General features: G+C 37.9%; 2 long non-coding RNA genes across 5 annotated transcripts in view; both read right to left on the reverse strand.

The window, feature by feature from the left end:
* LOC135328501 (uncharacterized) overlaps positions 1-6,242 on the reverse strand; it is a 37,039-nt gene extending 30,797 nt beyond the window's left edge. The window contains exons 1-2 of the long non-coding RNA XR_010389439.1: positions 6,099-6,242; positions 3,152-3,206 (exon numbers count right to left, since the gene is read on the reverse strand). This is a non-coding gene — a long non-coding RNA (uncharacterized LOC135328501). The remainder of the gene's footprint in view (positions 1-3,151; positions 3,207-6,098) is intronic.
* Positions 6,243-7,374: 1,132 nt separating this feature from the next.
* Positions 7,375-20,702, reverse strand: LOC112997221 (uncharacterized). 4 transcript variants are annotated; one of them, XR_010388781.1, is made up of 5 exons: positions 20,308-20,702; positions 18,033-18,094; positions 15,861-15,903; positions 8,395-8,537; positions 7,375-7,408 (listed from the first exon to the last, which is right to left on the reverse strand). It is a non-coding gene; the product is annotated as an uncharacterized LOC112997221 (long non-coding RNA). The 4 variants fall into 4 exon arrangements; XR_010388780.1 differs by lacking the exon at positions 7,375-7,408 and having other exon boundaries at positions 7,827-8,537; XR_010388783.1 differs by lacking the exon at positions 7,375-7,408 and having other exon boundaries at positions 7,827-8,537; positions 20,258-20,702.
* Between the last annotated feature and the right edge of the window lie 22 nt (positions 20,703-20,724).

Below are 20,724 nucleotides of genomic sequence, written 5' to 3' on the forward strand. Positions count from 1 at the left end.
TGGGCTAGCTAGGATCAATATTTGCAAAGCAATTTCTATACAGGCTGCAGTCACACCTTTAACTGCAATGTAGATATAGTCACAAGTAGCTGTCATCGAAGTTCTGAACTCACATAGACACTGGAATTGGCAATTTGCCTTCTTGAGTATTTGAGACAAGAAGTTTTGGGGAGTAGGCTAGATTTTATTAGAAGTTATGAATGACAGTTGGAAGGATATTGCAAAGGGGTAAAGGAGAATACAAAGCACAGAAGCAACTCAAGAATTAAATCTATCTCAGCGTAAACTGTGCCAAAATTTCAAAACACTTTGATAACTGGTATTTCTAAATCAAGAACTTTTGTCAAAAGAAGCTGGACATCCACTGTACCACATTTTGATTGCCTGACCTAATGCTCACATGAACTAAAATCACACTTAAATTTGAGGGGAAGGAGTTAAGCCATAAGAAACCACTAGTCTACCAAGATAAACTTTCCCTTTTGACCCATACAACAGTCTTCACCTTTTTCTGAAAGCAACTTATTGCATCATAGCAGGGCACAATTTTATTCTGCAGTGCAGGTATATATTTAAGGTGAACTACAGCATGTTACATACACATACACACCCCCTCAGAAATTGTTTTCAGAAATATACTTTCATGATCCAGGCATCAAAGAGGGAACCGACGCTACTAATACTAACACAACATTTTAAAATGTCTTAGAATTTCTGGGATTTTCATACTCAGTTTCAGCTCTGATGCTTTTATAAGTAATAATCAAGAGGCCATATTGCGGACAGAGAGGACAGATGCTGAAAGAGCATGGCAGCTCTCCTATCACCTAATCCTGAGCTCAAATCTCATGCAGAACGGCACTGTTGAAAGAGCTGCTGCTTCTATACCATCCCTCATAGGTCCAGATCAGTTATAATCAAAATTTGTTTTAAATAAAGTCTGGGCTGTTCTCAAGGCTTTTTTTTTTTTTTTTTCCTGCCAATAAGCAAACTCTGTCCTCAGTTTCCACCTCAAAATAGAAGGTGAAGGCTGGGAGCTTGTCCTACAGCTTCTATCTGCAGAACTGCAGATCCTTCTCTTGTAATAAATTCTTCAAGACAGACTATAATTCTGAAGGTATTCATGACCATGTTTGCACAATGGAGTGCAAGTAGATAAAAACACTGCTCGAGTATGCTTTAGATTTGATTTCAGAACATTTAAACTGTGTGCATCCAGAATCACAGAATGGTTGGGGTTGGAAGACCCCTTTGAGATCATCTAGTCCAACCCCTCTACTTGAGCTCAAGGACAACAGGTTGCCCAGGACCCTGTCCAGATGGCTTCTGAATATCTCCAAGGAAGGAGACTTCACAACCCTTTGGGGAAACCTGTTCCAGTGCTCGGTCACCGTCACAGTAAAGTTTTTCCTCATGTTCAGATGGAACTTCTTGTGTTTCAGTTTGTGTCCATTGCTTCTCATCCTGTCACTGGGCATCCTCTTTACACCCTCTCTTCAAAAATTTATGCACGTTGATAAGATCCCCCCTCAGACTTCTCTCCTCTAGGCTGAACAGGCCCAGCTCTCGCAGCCTTTCCTCATATGAGAGTTGCTTTAGTCCCTTAACCATCTTAGTATCCCTTTGCTGGTCTCAGTCCAGTAGCTCTATGTCTCTCTTGTACTGCACTCCAGTACTCCAGCACTCCAGATGTGGCCTCACCAAGGTTGAGTAGAGGGGCAGGATCACCTCCCTCAACCTGATGGCAACACGCTTCCTAATGCACCCCAGGATACCATTGGCCTTCTTGGCCACAAGGGCACATTGCTGGCTCATGGTTACTTGTTGTCCACCAGGACTCCCAGGTCCTTCTCTGCAGAGCCGCTTTCCAGTGGGTCATCCCCAAAGAAGATGGGACACAAATAGGGAGGGAGGGAGACCTAGAGTGCTGCAATTCTCCCTTTCTTTCATGATATTAAGAAACTACTAGAATATTCAGCTAGTGTATTTTTTGCCCTGGCATTATTTTTCCCTCAGCTGCAACAAAGAAAAGAAATCCACTTAGCTGCACCCAGTTTGGTTCACTTTTTTAGTTTGCTGTTTATAACAGAGCCTGTACTGCACTCCATTTAAAACAGAACTCCCACTGAATCATCTGGAGAAAGTTCTATAACTTCTGCCCTTCACTGCCAAACACTCACTCTTTTTTTTTTTTCTCCCCTCTCTCTCCACTATACCAATGCAATTCTGCTGAGGTCATACATATGAATCTGAACCAGCACAACTGAGATGAATTTAGACCTTATTCTGCAGAGAAATACAGGACTGCAGATGATCTCTACAGTCAAGTCTATCCATCTGCTTCTGCAAGCAACCATGTCATACAGCTCCAAATAGCACAAGTTTTAATTTACCATGCAAGATGATCTGCTCAAAGGGTGTAGTGTATACAGTGCATTTCTTATCCTTGCCAGCACTTAATCAAGCTGGCATTTATTCCTTCTGTACATTTGTGATGGACTAGAAGAGGTTAGAAAATGGGCATCGCAAAGCACTGGGTGGATAATCTACCCTTTCTACTGTTGCCTATACTCCAGCTGCCCTGACACTATTTTCACTGAAGATCTCTCAAGTGGCAGATAAATTAAATCTGCTTCAAAACAAACAATTCTAACCTGTAACTTCCTGTATTCTCTCTCTACTTACTAAAGAAGAGTACCTGAATAGGTACTAGTAATGGTATGGGTAGGACTGATTTTGTTACAGGTACACATAGTTTTTTGTTTAGAAGAGGCTTCTGACTAGGGTAGGCTTTTTTTTTTTTTTTATGGTACCCAAATGGCTATGTCAACTAATTTGCACAGTTGTAAATGATTTTTCTGTCTAGAGTGAACAGAGATTTTGTCGTAGGAGAAAATAGCTACATGGCAGCATAATTTGGATTAAATGTGAATATAAAGCATGTTGTAACCATGGCACATATAATGCACAACTGCAATTGAGATGGAAATGTACTGTCATTCATCTGTCCCATAAGAGTTTTTTTCTATTACTTGCCAACAGATCATTTTCTGTGAAGCAATAATAAAATACTTTTCATTGGGGATTTCAAAGCAATTCAATGATCAACTGAGTATCCCAAAATGAGAATTAAAGATGTAAATATTATTACTTTACATTATCCCGGAGAAGGACAGATGCATGGTATCCTCCTCTTTCACTGGAGTCTAAGAGAAAACAGAAAACTTAAAAACTGTAAATATATTTCCAAACTGATTTACAATAATCTGACTAACTGCTTATGGATTGGAGTGAGTCACAAAAGATTATATTCAAACTTAAGTGCAGAGTTTTACTTTATACTTCAAGTCTATTATCTGAATTCTTTTACATTGTTTTTAATACATTATACTTGAATTATTGCTTGAAAATTACAAGTAAAACAGAAAGGCAGCTCCAGAGATCCAAGTTTTATCAATGTCAAGGGCAAATCAGTCACACTCGCCTTACTCTTCTCACCACAGTCATAGCTGCCCCATCCCATTTGGGGCACCTGGGATTCACATTTCCTTTTCTCCCTTCTTTCTTCCCTCCCCCTATTCTGCTATTGGTTGCAGAAAGGGGTTGTTCCACCCCTTTCTACTCTTTGCTTCCATCAGACGAACCCCTCTCTCTTCCCCTCCACCAAGCTTTTCCAACTGTCAGATGTTCCCTTGGGTTATTCTGGTTCCACAGAGTTGCAGCCTCCTCTACTGAGCCATAGCGACAAAGCAGTGGCAGCAGCAGCAAAAGGGAGTCAGCGCCTGTCACCTCACCATTGCAACAACTTGGGTTCTCAGCCCTGCACTAAAACTGGTAATTTTTACGTCACAGTCCACCAGCCATATCACTAATAGGGCTAATGTGTTTTTCCACCCTGCTAACTAAGCTTAAATGATTAGACCAACATCACCCAAGACTTCATCTCTAGTACGAGACTAATAATTGTACTTCCCTGAACAAGTAAAATCACTGTGCTGTAATGTGTCTGGAAAAAACAGTGGACAAATGTGGCCATATACGTTTCCTATTGTTGGCTAAGGACAACTAGGGCAACAATATAAAATCCAGCCATCTCATGAATAGCCACAAACGCTAACAGACAAATCCAGGATTAGAAGCTTTGTTTTCAGGGGAAGGGAGGGGGAACATTCAGATATAAATAGGCATTGCACACAAAAATAAAATAAAACAAACAAGCAACACAAAGCTCTCTAAACTGTGGAATCCATCCCCTTCTTAAATATAAATGCATAATGCATGCTACTGGTTGCAGAAAGGACCACCCTTTTAAGTTAAGAAATGAGAAAAACCTACATAACACACTGAGACAGCTGTGGCTGATGCAGGAGTCAAAATAAGGAAAGACTACACACAGAAACTAAGGAGTCTTTGCTGTGGGCTACTGTCAATGGAAAGCTCAATCGGATTATAACATAGAACAAGCTGTCTGCAAACTCCTCTCTGATGGTGGTCTGCAGGCTGACCAGCATCGTTCAAACAATGGGTAGAACTGACATGAGAATGGAAGTGGAACCTAAACATGCTGACTGTTCCCATCCCATCTGTGGTTCCTCTCAATGACATTGTTATATAGCCTGGCCAGAAGTCAGACTCACATTTGCAAGCACCCTTAGGCACCTAACTCCTATTGATTTCAATGGAAATCAGGCTCCTAAATGCATTTGTCAGTCTGTGCTTTACTGCTTTTGCCCTCCAACAGCGGGGAAAAGCTCTGCTACCATACTGTTTCTGCCTCAATACCTTTCCAGGAGAAAGGGGGGAAAATAATAGATGTGTCTTAGGCATGAATCAAGTCCCTTTTGCAAGGAGATGGCTATGTTACTACCACAAAAAGACATATCAAGAGACATACTGCATATGGGTTTTAATAATATGTGACAGCACTGGTCGATTACCGGTGCATTATCATAACTCTTTCAGGAACTATGACAGCATAGCCCAATGCTAAGGAAAGCTCTTGTTCTCCTGTTTCATCTTTCCTTCAGATACCTTTTGAAGACCACCTCTAAGGCTCTGCATTTGTGTTATGTTTAGCAGCTATTTTATAAGCAAAATGTATTAGGGTAACAAATGTATTGGGTACAGTTATCATGGCTGTCAAGCAGCTTGCATCATTTTATAACAACACAATGGAAGCTGCAGGAGAGTATCTAAGGTGACTCTATTTAGAATTATGTTCTGTTAGTATTCAACTTCCTTTATGAAAGGATATGTTTGAAGAAAAAAAGACAAACGGCATATGGCAGCTATTATCAAAATGAGTAACATGTCTTTTTCTGAAACAATGCTATTCAAGTTACTATAAGAGTAAAAAGAGTTAAAAAATACATCAATTCCATTTATTGCCTTATGGGGTTTGGTTTTCTTTTTTTCTTGTTGTTGTTGTTTTGTTTTTGCCTAGCAATAGGACATCCTTGCTGGCCTTATGAAGATCTGATATTTATGAAGCAAAAATAAATGTGCTAGAAATCATGAATATAAAGACAATTGAGAATGCTAGCACATTGTCCTACAGCATATTAGCAGAAGTAGATTTCAAAAACAGGTTCCAGCCTAAGAAAACTGATCTGGGGGAGTTTCTTGTTACAGAGACATAGAAAATTGTGTAAAATGATAGATAGTACTTATATTACTTTTAATCCTTAAAGTCTTAAGTCGCTTACGGACAAACCACCATAGACACCATTTATTTTTGCATGCCATGCTGTCATCATAGCTTTTCAGCAGAGACAATTGACTGACTATATCTCCTTTTGTATAAGGGGACACAGCTAGTGGTTGGACTACCCTGTTCCCATGGGCAAAGAATCTGAAAAATTCTTTCTTTCTAGCACAAGAAGCACTTGGAAAAGGCAGAACTTAAAAGACTGTCTGGTCCATTCTTCTAAACTCAAGGCAGGACTGCAAGATTCTATACTATATTTTGGCATTTCAAATCTTTATCTAAAACACTATCTGCTGACTAAGAGATGCATTGAAACCAAACCTCCCCCATCCCAGAATAGGTTTCCACCTCGAAACTAATTATGAAAAAAATACGAAGCATGATACTCTACCAGTTGCACTCGAATTGCACAGTTTGATCTGTGGTAGGTTATTGTAAGCTGTAGTGTTGCACTTCAGAAGTGATGCTCTTAGTGTGAAAATTCCTGAACACAGGAATGCCTGTGTCTGCAGACCTTGCCATTGGCTTACTGTGTGGAATATTGTAAACAAATCAGGACAGTTAACATTTCTGATAAAACAATACAGAAAAACACCTGCTTTTACTTTATGCATCTATTAGAAATGTTGTACCAGAGTACAGATATCATTAGACATATAAATTAGCTTACAAATAAGTAAAGGTTCCATCCTCACCAACGGATATTGGAAATTGATGTAGTTTAATCAACTAGGTAATAAAAATGTTATCTAAGTAATTGGATGCTTTATGTGCCTCTTGAAGACAATGTGATTTTAAGCTTATGTACAATGTGCAGAATGAACTTGCTTCCCTTCTGAACAGTTTTATATTTTGTTGCTGCAACTCTACTGATGACTTCTGTGTAAAGTTAAGAACATTTTCCAAGGCATTCTTCTGTTTAGTCATCACTAGGGACAAAATGTTGGCTCTTTGTTAAGAAAATAATATCAAAAATACCATATGTGACAAAGTTCCCAAAACGGTAGCTAGCAGCAGCAGAAAATACACTTTCACTGATGCAAAGACCAAAAGTCTTAATCCAGAGGAGCAAATGAAATGCTGCACCATAAGAGCATCTTACTTACGTTTCTGCTCCATCATACCTTTCTTTCCTTTCTTTCCGTTCATTTTCTTGAAGCTAACTCTTGTTAATTCTGGCTTTCAGGAATTCTACACTTCTGTTTCACCTTACTTTCAGATCACCCCAGAACTTACTGTCTACATATTACCCTCAAACAAGAATTATTTTTTTCTCCTAGAAAAGAGCCAAGGAGCAACAGCTAGCTAACTTCTAACTATTTGAGTCCTCTTTTGCATAGCAGCAGAGAATTTGACATGTTTCAGTGCTGGAAGAGGTTGAGCGGGGAACAGGGAAAGACACCTTATAAAGAAAGCTTTAAAATTAAGCTTTTTTGTATACCATTTAAAAATGAAATGAAAAGGATAGTTTTACTTTGCCATTGAAAAATAATTGTTTAGGATTTACACAGGCCAGTCTGGCCTGGGTTACTGTTTGAAAAATTTACCCATAAGTAAAATCAGTATCATGATTAATGTGAGTCCACATGATCTGCTGAAGTCATTTTGTAGCTCACTTCTAAGCAAGACTGCCATTAAAGCTATAGAAACAAACATACCAGATAAGCCAGTGATTCTTCTGTTCTGTTGTTTCCACGAGCACTTGTAAAAAAAAAAAAAAAAAAAAAAAAAATGCTTCAAAGGAGGTTATAATAAGACCTGAAGTGACAAGTTCCAGAATAGTCTGCCCATATGGGAATTTTCTTTTTAATTACAGTGAATATTTTTACATGTATTTTCAGACTTGATTTCCATTATTCTATGTTTACTCATCTATACCCATGTAGCAAGACATATTCTAAAAGACATATGTGAGAATGGAAAACTTGATCTTACTTGAACTTTTATAAGATACCCACTTTTAATTCACTGAGTAAAAACCCTTCTACAACACAGATGTAGGAACAATTTGTGTAGCATAAAATGGGAAAAAAAGTGGGGAAAAAAAACCACTATGGGCCTAATCCTCTGGGTTTGTTACAGGTATGCTTCAATGATGACAACAAAAAATACAGGAACAGAAACAGAACTAATTTATTTTGTAGTAGGAGGTGTGGAAGGGAAGGGTGTAACCAAATAGTGAATATTTTTAGGTGCAGTAAGAGATAAATTATGCTTAGAATTTACACACATACAACATTTCTAGCTACATCCATTTAATTTTGTACTTTGTACTTGAAAGACTTTATTCTCTTAAAAGCCACCTATAGCCAATACTAAAGTATATATTAGCAGAATACTATCAGATAAACATTTCAGTCAGCACTAATAAAGGTGTGGTACAGCCATGTACAGCATGATCATCAAGTTACGGGTACTAGAAAGTCACAACAAAATAGTCTCCCAGAAGTATGCCAAACATCTTTACAGTTCACTGTGGGAGAATTAAAACATTCCAATCAGAACCGATGCTCTTCAGTACAGCTACTGTCATCAATACATATAATTAGAGACCAATGAAAAAAGTAGCTCCTACTTACGATCTCTGGATTGCACACACACACACACACACACACACACACAGATTAGCCTGGCTAAAATTTTAGCAGGGAGGACTCGGGCAAGTGTAAGTTTATTAAGCTGCATACCCCATCAAAATGAGCCAGCAAAGAAAGAAAACCATATGATTGCTTCTTCCTTTTTCCATCTACGATTCAACCTCCGGTTTTCCCTCCAAAGCTCACGAACATCCTTACACCATCCAGTAGAAACATATGTCCTTAAGGATCTCCTAAAGGGGAGAGGACACCCTTTAACGCTGACGACTCTCACTGGGAAAGAGTTGTACTTATCAACACAGGATTGACATGTCTTTCATAGATGACACTCAGTAGAGCTCTGTATCTGTTTCTACATCAGAATAATTAAGTGAGACATAATATCATATCACAAAAGAGTGGCTGCACATGCTTGAAGACTTAGAACCTGCGGGAGGGAAAAACTCATACATATTTTTCAAGCTTTGCATTTTTATAGAAAGAGTTCAAAGATGCACGTATGTGATATATACCATAAGGATGAATACTGGTTGTTCAGGTTGTTCAGAGGAGCTGTTGGGAATGGGAGGAAGAGCAGTGAAGACAGCAGCAGCGGCGAAGCATTAAAATAAATGAAATATAAATAAAATGCAAATAAAACATTAAAAGTATAAATCAATTAACACCTTCCTTCTTGTGTTACTGTTGACTATTGGGGTAAAATCAATTATGATAAAAGTTAAAGAAGTATCTTTGCACAGTACAGCCCTTATAAGCAGTGAAACAGGGATAATTGTTCCTATGTTAGCAATGATTATCCCCCACATAATTTCCTTACTGCCAGCACAACCTGATCACTACATAAAGGAGCAGTCAGGAAGGGAAGAAGAGAAAACAAGAAAGGAAATTAGGAAACACACACATTTTCAAAAGCAAGGTGAATCAATGTATACTGTATTTGCATTTTAGCCCAGCTCCATGTTTTGTTCTCCCTGTTTTCAGAACATTCTTTTTCCCATATTTGCTTAACCATGTCCTCTTCTTTCTCTAGTACTGTTCAACTTTTAAAGTACAAATATATTATGTCAAGGTTTAAATCTAAGCTTTGTTAGAAGCAAACGTTACTAAGTAAACATATGAAACTTCAATGTGTTAAGACACTAGCTTGTGAGTGCAGAAAAAGAGAGGTAAAGTGGAAGTGTGCACTAGTAAGTGGCCTACAAAATGGAAGCATCCAGTGGTTCACCACGCAAATTAAAACAAGGCGGCACATCCTGTCTGAGTTTACATTATATTCATGTTTAACAGGTGCTCCACAGCATTCCTACAATGAAATAACATATCTAAATAGCTGCATTCATATCCAGCTTGTATCCTCAAGTGAAATGAGTTTAGAAGTTTATTTCCTAGTGCATGTAAAAGAACTTAAAGGTATGCCACTTTTTTATTAAGGCCTCACTATAAACTGAGTTTGCAGCACACTGGTAGTACAGCAGGGAAAGACTGCTGACCATTATGCATATTCCACTGCCAGTTTCTCACAGTGAGTTGTCTTCATGCACGTCAAAATCCTGCTTTTATGGTTGGCTTATGCTCAACTTCAACTGGTGAGCCATGTATTTCTGGTTACTTCTTTCCTAAATATTTATCTCACAAAGCATTGACTCAAAAAGAAAATACCTGAAAGCACATTTTCTTTATATCATTTTACATTTCAAATTGCTGTTACTATTATAACAATTTATTTGCTCAAATATAATGAGGTAATATACTGTACATCAAGTTACAGCTTGTACAGTGGCAAATGCTCAATAGCTATAGACATGTAAGATCTCTTCAGGTATCTGTAAAAGAGCAATATTATGATTTTATCTGTAAAAGTTCCTAACACAAGCATGAATTTTACAGTAGCTTTAGAAATGAGGCTATTGAAGCAGTTTCTCAGCATGAATCAAAAGTATTGTAACAGGGAAGCTGGTATAAAATAACTATTCCTAATTACCTTAAAATAAACTAGTATCTTGGTATAATGTACACATGTTATATTTAAAAACTGTTCAGGACATGTAGCGTCAGCATGCTGCAATGCACAGTGCACTTATGAAATGTAAATAAGCATAGTAAAGTACTTGAACCACATGTTCATTATTTGTAGCTTTATTACATAAGAGGTCTGTACATTGAGTTCGACTGAGGACAAAGTGGATGGCAGACAGTACTTCCGAGTTAAGTGGGACAGCTCCACTGTTGTTGAATCAGGAAAGTGTACAACTGGAGTTCACATCATACAATTAGTATGCCATTTCGCAGTGCTGTGGAATGAAATGGGCTTATCTCTAATATTGGGACAATGTTTACATATCAAACTCACAGTACTGTTAATAAGCATAATCCTGATTCTATAATTGGATCAGTGCAGCACACTTTCACTTACATGAAGTCCAAGCAACTTCAGCAGACCTTTGTAAAGTCCATATGGCAGTAGCCTAGGCATGACATAAAACCGATACAAAAGGAAGAAGACTTCTCAAAGGCAAGAGATAAAAAGAAATGTTATTAGGGTAATCAAAGAAAATCAGAAAAGGAAGGAGAAGATAAAGGCTAAGAAGCATACACTCAGTACTTATATTACTGCATTTTAATTCATGTATTCAGTTTTCATTTGCTTTATTGGACTACATTGGGAGCCACTCATGATGCAGCTTTAGAAAAGATCTAAGCTTAGCCTGTTATTCAACAATTTGGTCCTACTATCAGGGAAAAAGCTTTTAGTATCTAACTGCAAACTCCAAGGTTCCAATTGCAAATCTGATTCAAACTACATTCTAAGACAAATATCTTTATTCTAATAGATGATTTCAAAGGACCTGTCAGCGCTTTGAACAGTGGCAATTTTACAGGATCAACCAGTCTTTTAGCATTTCCATAATCAACATATAAGTTGTGAAGCTCATGCCTTCTAACCATCTAAACTTGATTCAACCTCAGTCAAATTCTATACCCTATTCTAAACTTAAGATCAGAATATCTTCATTTCCTTTAAAACTCAAAATAACAAGATCTGTAGTAAAGCCCTGCCCTAAAGGTAGGTCTTTCTTACAAGTTTCCTGCCAATATTAACAAAATCTTAATAGATATATTTAGTCCATGGGATTCTTAGTCTCTCCCTAGGTAGTCTTCATTATATCAGCAGCAAAGCAGTGCAATAAACAATGAATCAAAGATCAGGTCCTTTATTGCCATCAGGAGAAAAAATAATGTGGTTGGTGAGGAATTTTGTGCTTCCGGTGATGCACTGCTAATGTCAGAATTTTCTTTCTTACATACATAAAAGGTGTTTTATCTAAACTCTTAAAAATAGTATCATTCAGAATCAGGAAAGAATATAAAAATCAATAGAAGCCTCTTTCTTTTACAGTTATGTCTTCTATAGCCTGTGGCAAATGTTAAAGCTGGCTACAAAAATAAGAGGTAAGAAACAAGGCGCTTTCTAAGCTCTTGTCCCAGAGTTGTAATAATTTGTATAAATGAAGATCCAAGATATATTGGTTTTTTAAAAAAAAAAAAGTTTTTTTATCCCACTCTTTGCCCATATTAAACACCCATTCAGAAGGATCAATTTCAATTTCATCAGAAATATTACTGATTTATCCCAGTAAAAGCAATACTAAAATTGGGCTCCAAGTAAAATGGAAAAGAAAGCTCTCAAAGGCAAATTTTACTGCCAATAACAAGATGTCTAAATCTTGAAACTAAGTTCTCTACACTACCACTTGATCTGCTGAGAATGAGGTGGATTCAGTGCCATCCCTGAAAATTCACACATACACACACAAATAAAGAAGTCTTCAGCTAAAACTGAAAACAATATTTTAGGAAGTCTTATGATAATTACAGAGCTACGGGGTCATAGTATAAGTCAACTAAGATTATATGGACACTTGTAGCTGCCTTGGTCAGTGAGCTGAAGTTATAAAGCTTGCATAAGCATGATGGAGGGTAGGAAGTTGTTGTATTATTTAATAAGATAGCAAAGTAAATAGTATAGCAGAAGTTAAAAAAAAAGAAAAAAGCAATCTTCAAACAGCTGAAGGGACAATTACAATACAATGACAGTCACAAGCTACGGGCTGAAGAGACATACTTAGTCTGTCAATGCTAGCAACGCAGAGATCAGAAAAATCCTAAAAAGATAATAAGACTTTCCTCCTCTTCTTCCTGAGAGAGGCTTAATCCATGCAGAAGAGAACATTTTTTTCTGTGGAGGAGTCTGAATTTTGGATTTGTTCCAAAACTCAGAAATACCAAACTCCAGTAAAACAATGGGCAGACCTGCTCATGTGGTTCAGCTTTACAAACAGTAACAATGCACAAGATATTAATTTACACCATACTTACACTAAACACCACTCCCATCAATCAATATTTTACCAGTTGTCATCATAAGAATAGTAAAACCAGAGCCTTGTTAAACTGAAAGAAGTGAAGCTGTTAAGACACATCTCAATAAGGAATTGGATTTCAGAATCAAATGCCCCCAGTCTCCACTTGAAATTGCCCACATTTGTTGGCTCTCAGGACATAGTCCAGGAACTGTTTACTCAGCCTTTGTTAGGAACGAGCAGTATTTGTGATAACGTAGTAATGCCTGACCTTCTAACTTTGGGAGGAACTCTGAGAAGAAAGCATATTTTTATTCTTTACAACTGCATTTTTTCATTTATCTTCCTAAAATTTAGGAGAGATGTTTTAAATGTTCATCTATTATTAAGAGAAAATACACCCCTAATAAATGCATTCTAAACACTGCTTACCTATATATACTGGACTCCTCTCATATTAGTTGTATAAGGAGAAAAAAGCAAATCTTTACTAAAAAATAAAGAGGTATTTCTACAGATATGAATCAAAAGATGCAATTTAAATAACTAATTATGGACTGTGCCATAAAGAAAAACATTCACTGACTGTTCTATATGTGACAGAAACAAGTAGAAGTTTCTCTCTTGGCCATTCCTAATTTGGAGTTTCACTGGGTCTCAGTGCTCTAACCATCTGTCTATTCCGATGATCTTTCCCAAGCAGAAATTCTAAGTCAGAGGACCTGGAAAGTTTTCCAAAGACAGTTTGTCAAAATGAATATATTCCTCCAAAAAAAAAACCAACCTTTTCGGGGGGGGGGGGGGGGGGAGTTGAAAGATTCCTAGCTAGCTCTAATAACACATTTTGGTTTGACTCTATCTCCCATATTAATGCCATTTTATTGTAACCATACAAGGAAAACTTACTACACCTGCTCAGAAGCCTAGTGATTTCCAAGCATATGGATCACTAGGCTAAAATCTAGAGCCGCTGTAGTGATTTCCTGCTGCTATCAACATACAAGTTTACATGCAAATCTTCTGATTACCTATACACTGTCTTTGCACATTACTCTACGTGCAAAAACAGAACAGGTACACATCTGTGACTTTGACCCAAACAGAGCCTTTATGCACAGCTTAAATGCTACCTTCTGTTGCTCTTAACACCAGTAGATTGGACTGTTCTTATGTTTCAAAACAGCCCTGATGCATATATTTAGTAACAGTATCTAAACCACAATTTGAAACAAAGCACTGAAATAGAAGTGATAATACCAGGCCTCACAGTAATTTGGTTCCAAAGCTCATAACATATTCAGTCATCACATATCCTCCTTAAAAACACAGCAATGATCAGCTGTGTGTCTTTGTGTTTTCAGGTAGCCCATAATCAATCTTAGGCTCTTGTAAAAGGTCACAAAGATGATGATGACTAACTAAGATAAAAAAAATTGGTGGGGTACGTTATGAGGCTTCTCTACCTACATTGACCTGTAGAGCTAATCTTCTTTAAAGTTTGCTTCATATGAGAAAGGTTAAGCCTGACTAAACTAACAGGGTGAAAAGTCAGCATTTTGGAACGAAGCCTTCAGATGAACATAACAGAGAGGAACATTCAGGTTTTTTTATTGTGCTCTCTGCCACCACACCTTTGCAGTAATCACTTTTTCCAATAACTTGCTTGAAGCCTACAGTATAACAGCACTCAAAACGTCATTTAAATATCTATGAAATCACTGTGCTCTAATACCAAGATTTACCTTTCAAATTCAACTAGACTTACAAGAGTAAAATTTAATCACTGTTTACTTATACAGAATTACCCTCCCCTGTTAAAGAGTGACTGCTGAGACCACTGCATGCCTCTGATTCTAGTGCTCAGCTATTGGCAAGAAGGTGTGGACAAAAAGAGGAGAGGACAGGGAATCATCATATCACATCACAAAAGTCATTAGGTTAAAAAAAACATACAACACTAAATCAATATTTGGTGTCATTAGATTCAACTCAGTGATTTATTTCCTGAACTCATAGCTACACAAAATACTTTCACTCCTGTTCAGCACAGTTCCTCATGAAGTATAGTTTGGCCAAGCCTCCAATGTTTTTCACAAATTATTATTTTTTCCACATAATCAGAAAAGAAGCTTGTTATCAGACAAACTCTTCTATTAGATTTATATAGCGTCATATCAGAAACAGACAGGCTCAAATAGTCAGTAACCTGGCTACACAAACATACCAAAATAAACATAATAAATAAATGACCTATTCTGTGGGAACTGAGTGCCAAGTCTAGCCAAGCAGATTTCAGTTAGATTAGGAAGGAAGACTGCTTAAATAACAGGCTATCATTCCATTTTTTATTTAATAATACATTGCAACTATCACTTTATAATAAACTTGGCTTCTAACAAATAGGCTCTGGCAGAAAGAACTGCATAGTTTCGAGGTAAACCCACTACCAACTGTTTGATCCATCCCTGCTGAAGACTACACTCCACAGTAGAATTAGCCAAAGGGAACATGTGCCTGTATCTTGGTAAACCCATTTCACATTCTGATTTCCTCAGTAGCTTAAACCAGGATTCTGGAACAGCTGATGTTTCACGCAAGCTTGCTTCTGATATGGGAGTAATAACATCTTAACCACAGATAGACTTTCAAAAAGATTCAGGTATTTTCTCAACTTTGAGTCAGTGAAGTCTTATTTTTCCAAGAAACTTAGCTCCCCAAAACCTGAGCAGATTTTGCTCTATTTTATTCAGGAGACTGAAAGCAGACCAACATAGAGCCTTCTCTTACATGATCTTCATAGAATGTTACTAATGAGCTTAAATGTTTGCAGGTAAGGCGATATTTCAGTGTAATCAGTGTAGATCATAACCTTTTTACTTAACAAGTCTAGTAGCTCATACGGTTTCCCCAAACCACATGCGCTTACAGAAAAAAAAATCAACTATTAGAATTAATGCACAAAGCTGGAATAATAAGAGTATTACCATGATGAACTCATAACTAAGGAGGAGAAAATACTAGAGACCCAATTATGAAATACATTGTTCATGTGCAAAATATTTATGGACATAAGACTAAACAATAGGACATCCCACTGACAATGCCCTGCAGGCTCAGCATCTTAAACCAAGTTTAAGATTACATAATCTCACAGAGAATCTAAAACACAAACCAATGGTCTTAATTCATACTTACATATTTCACGGTTTGTCAAAATCCTTGAAGTTCCAGGTTGTCTCTATTAAAAATAAAAGAACTTTGTATTGGTTAAAAAATCTTCTTCTGGTACTTCTACTGAAGTTGAGTATCAACCTGGCTTTGTTTTAGAAGTCCAATAAAATGTGCTAAATAGTTCTCAAAAAAACTGCATTCTCTATTTTACTAAAAGTAGTTCAATTTTAAACAAATCCAAACCAACCACAATCCACTTCTCCTTTGCCTGAACTAATAAAAGCACACAAAAACATACAATACTCTAAATATATGAAAATAAACATGCTCAGACTTGTACATTCAAATAAACACAGCTGTATTTAATTGATCACCATCTTTTTATTCACTAATGACTATCCCCATTTGCAAGCATTTAATGCATAATCCTGTTTTTACTGGTAGGGTCAATCCTAGCAGGCATCAAAACAATGCTAACTATACTTTCTCATAAAAGACAAAATTATAAAGCTGGATTAGCAGATAGTTTTAGTATAATTGCATACTACTCATACAAGTTGTTCAACAGTAACGGATCAACTGAAAAGACATTTTTCAGCAGCTACAATGGTGCTGAAGGTTGACCTGAAAACAGAGGAGCCCTGCAGACTAGGAATACAACCATTAATGTGGTGACTATGCATATTTATACTCTTTGAAGCTCATTTTCATATAGCAGATTCAGGTGAAGATCTGGCTCTAAGGGAAAACAGAATGTGGGACCTACTATAAAAGTTGCTTTTTGCAGCAATGTGATTTCGAAATAAACAAGTGTTCCATTCTTTAAAGTTCTCTGTGTTCAGGATTTACTAAAAGACAGAGTGTGCATGTGTATGATTTGCCAAGCGTTTTGCATAGTTTTGGCACTTAAAACTACTGTAAGACTAATGCTGGCATTTTCATAACTGCTAAATCATTAGATGACATGTTTGTAGCGAAGTTAGCTTAGCATTACTCTCATTTCCTTCCTTACAGCTAACCACAAAGTAGTTTAAAACTTCAGAAGAATCACTGTCTCCTCCTATTGTAACTTGGGAAAGTAAACTGCCTTAAATAAGAACTAACCTAATGAACACTTACCCTTTTCTTATACTGAACCTTCTTTTCTAGGCTGGGGAAAGAGATAAGAGGTGCCTGTATGGCTGTCAGGTTAACCTTGCTATCCCCAATACTGTTAAGTTCAGTACAATCATAGTAAGTTCTGTTGAAATGACGACTGGGCCTAGGGCTGCAGGCAGCCTTTTGCTGGGCTCCAGTACAGACGAATGAGGATTTACTGTTCTAAAAAACACACAATGCACTATAGGGATGCACTCTAAATACACTGTTTGCTCTTGGATTTTTGGATTTCTGTGCTGCTTTAACTGTTGAATACCAAAGACACATTACAGCCATGACAGAACAAATGATCATCTAGAATGATGATAATTAAAGACATTGATTTCCTTAATATAAAGTGATTAATCTGATGTGCTGTTTGGGGAGGTAAGAAAAAATTTATGTATCTCTGTTCAGAATAAATGTTAAGCAGAGAACTGGAAGTACCTCCAAAGCAAATGTTTCATTTTTATTAACATTAATAAACTAAGAGAGGAAAAGAAACTTATACAAAACTTGCCAGAACATAGTCATTGAACTCTGCGATTTCTAGTCTGGGCAATAAATGTAGGTCAAGGGAACTGGAAAATCTAATTACTCTGTAAATTTTTAAACCTGGTTCTTTCTTCTCAAGGAAACAAAAACTGTTCCTTTGCATTTAGGCAGACTTTGCTTCACTCAAAACTATAACTGCAGCTAGGTAGAGAGTTATTTTTGTTTGAATATAGACATTTTTGAACTTCCTTTAATAGTGTCTTTGTATCTTGTATTGTTTACTCAGCTGTGGTTCACACTTGTATTCAAGGTATCACCAGTTACACAATAGCAATAATGACTGTAAAGTAAGTTCCAAGCAGAGGGACTCTTCACTAAAACAACCACCAAAAAAAAGACCTTTGGTACAACACTGTAACAGTGCCTTCAGGTAACATAACCTATGTGATCCTAATTCAACACCTAGTGCTAATACAGTGTATTAACAAAATATGAGTTGATGCATCATTACAAAACTACTGTGAATATGAACATGTGGTAGCATAATAAATGTTAATTACTTACTGATGGTTGTTGATTTGGCTGTTTCACAAACAGCTGTTGCTGTCTTCTGACTAAAGGCTAATCTGTGTATAAAAAGACCACAACTTAAATGAGGATCAAAAACCCAAATCTTGAAATTTTGAGCCTCTTGAATACTCTAAAACCAAGGCCCATTTAAAAGTCCCATCTCCAAACAAAAAAACCCATCATTTTGGACATTTAAGATTAATTTCTAGCACGATGAATCTCAACCTTCCTCAAAAAAAAAAAAAAAACTCAAAAAAAAAATCCTCTCAAGATCCAAAACCCAAAAGGTCTTACCACTTTACTTTTTAGGATTCACTTGTTCTTACTTTACAGATTTTTTTATATTCACAACATAAATGCTTTTTTTTAAGTGTTTTTAAATAAAAGCCTAATTACATGTAGGCAGAAGTTGGAACTTCTAGGAAATCAAAGGGAGCCCCAATTAATTTACAGAACTTTGAAGAATAAGCTGTTACTGTATTTGGTATGTGGACTAGAAAAGGTAACCGCAGCCAGTGCATGCTTTTTACTGACCTGTTGATCTTGCAGGACTATCACTTCCTGCTCTCAACCGTGTGATACGTGATTAAGAACCATAGAGCTTCACAAGAGAGAGAGGATTTGTGTGTTGTGTTCTGATCTGGCAGTCACATGTTTTGTTTGTTTTTTGGGGGTGGGAGGAATGAGTGGTACAAAAGTGGAAAATCTGGCCTAAGCTCATCTGATCTTTGGACACTGCTCTTGTTAAGTATAAATCCTGTTTTTGAACTTCCTCCAATTGCAAGGGAGGTGAAGTTTCCCAAACAAAAAGGATCATTCAAAAAGAAAGGTAAACTCCAAAACAGTAGCTCAAGGAACACCCCAGAGTAAACTGAGTTCCATAATAAGGGGAGAGAACAAGCAGACCAATGGCAAGAAATCTTTTTCGTGACGTTGCATTAAATGAATACGCACCTATGTTGTTCGTAAATATGTATCTTTAAAACTACATAGCAATATTGCAATGGCAGCAAAGCCAAATGCTTAGAAATGCTAAATCAAATGCTAAGAAATATTGCTACAAAACCTAACCATGCAATCTTAATTTGGAGCCTTTAATTACACCACACTGCTTTTTCTGTATCATGAACATGCTTGTGAATGTTGGTATCAAAAACATGTTTTTATCTTTTCTACAGTGCTCTCACAGGATTCCAACCTTAACTCTAAACTTTAAACAAAAAAAATCAGATAGTAATTGAGTATTAGCCATTCCCTCACAAAGATTTTTTTATTCTGATTAGGGAACCATGAACTAACTAGTAAATCTGTATGCAGCCTGAGATCTGACTAATGATGTCTAGTAAGTAAATAAGACCTGGATCTGCACTGAAGGAAAAAAAGAATAATTCTGACCTGCTAGCCCACTTGCCAAGAGAGGCAGGGAAAAACACGTTTGCACAAGTAAAGCCGTATGTATAGACAAATTAAATTTGAAATTTATTAATACTTGGTGTTTTGACTTTGCAGCTTATTATAACTTCAATATAATAACATAATTCAGTATGATTGTGTTTTTCCTTCCTCAGCTTCTATGATTTTTCAAGTGTGATATTGTACTGTCTGATCATTTAAAGCTCTGAAATGAAGGTCCAAATTTTGCTGACCGCTTGAGTAACTGGATGATGAACCCTGCTCCTTTCAGTGCATCCGTCACAAAAGAAACACATAAGAAGTCTGACTTACTGCAGACCAAGACAACTATAAAAAACAGGAAGCCTCTTCGGATGGAAATACATAGGGCTTCTGGAACAACATGGAGCAAGCAGGATAAACTTTTAAAGCCCACTCTAGAAAAACAAAGCAATCTACTGAACATCAAGGAAGAGTATGAGGAGGAAAACGTTTAAGGGACTATCTGGATGGGTGAGCTGTACAAGCACAAGTGTGCTGGCACATGCTACCTGCAGTGTCCCAGCACAGCTTGTTATCTTTCACCTGCAAACAGCATGTCTTTAGATGGCTACTTGAAACTCACAGCTTCTAGAGCCATTGAAAAGAGAAGCTACACTAAAAACACTGGGGCTCTCTGCCTATTAAATTGTAATAGAAATATGGGGATAGCAGGGCTTTTTCGGACCTGGAAGCAGCATGGGGAACACTCTTTGTCCATGTTAATTTTTTAAATAACGTTATTACATAAACAGAGGAGTAGAGTAGGCAGAGTCTGCTCTCCTCACCTAAAAATGCTGGTATGTTCTAAAAAAAGAAGCTTCAAAAATGAACTAACCGACACCGGCAGAGCCGTACTCTTACTACGGCATGTCACCCGTACGCATCCTCCATCTACCCCACCTCGGAGCCGTGTCGCCTCGCCTCGCCTCGCCCCCCGAGAGCGGCTCCCCGCCAGGGTGGCTGCCGAGAGAGGCGCGCAGCTCCCCCTCCGTCCAAAAAGCCCAGCCAGGGCAGCGCGCAGGGGCCGCGCCGCCGGGCCCCCTCCCCGAGGCCCGGCCCTGCCCGGCGCCCGCCGCCGCCATCAACGGCCGCCAACCGCCATCGACGGCCCCCGCAGCCGCCCTTCCCGCCGGTCGCGCGGCCGCGGGGGGAGGGGCCTCCCCAGAGGGCCGTTCCAGCGGCGCCCCGCTGCCCCGGGCAGGCCGCGGCCCCCCGCGGTGACTAGGCAAACGCGCCGCCGCCGCCCCGCCCC

The sequence above is a fragment of the Dromaius novaehollandiae genome, chromosome 1, assembly GCF_036370855.1.
Source record: "Dromaius novaehollandiae isolate bDroNov1 chromosome 1, bDroNov1.hap1, whole genome shotgun sequence".
NCBI classification, from domain to species: Eukaryota; Metazoa; Chordata; class Aves; order Casuariiformes; family Dromaiidae; genus Dromaius; species Dromaius novaehollandiae.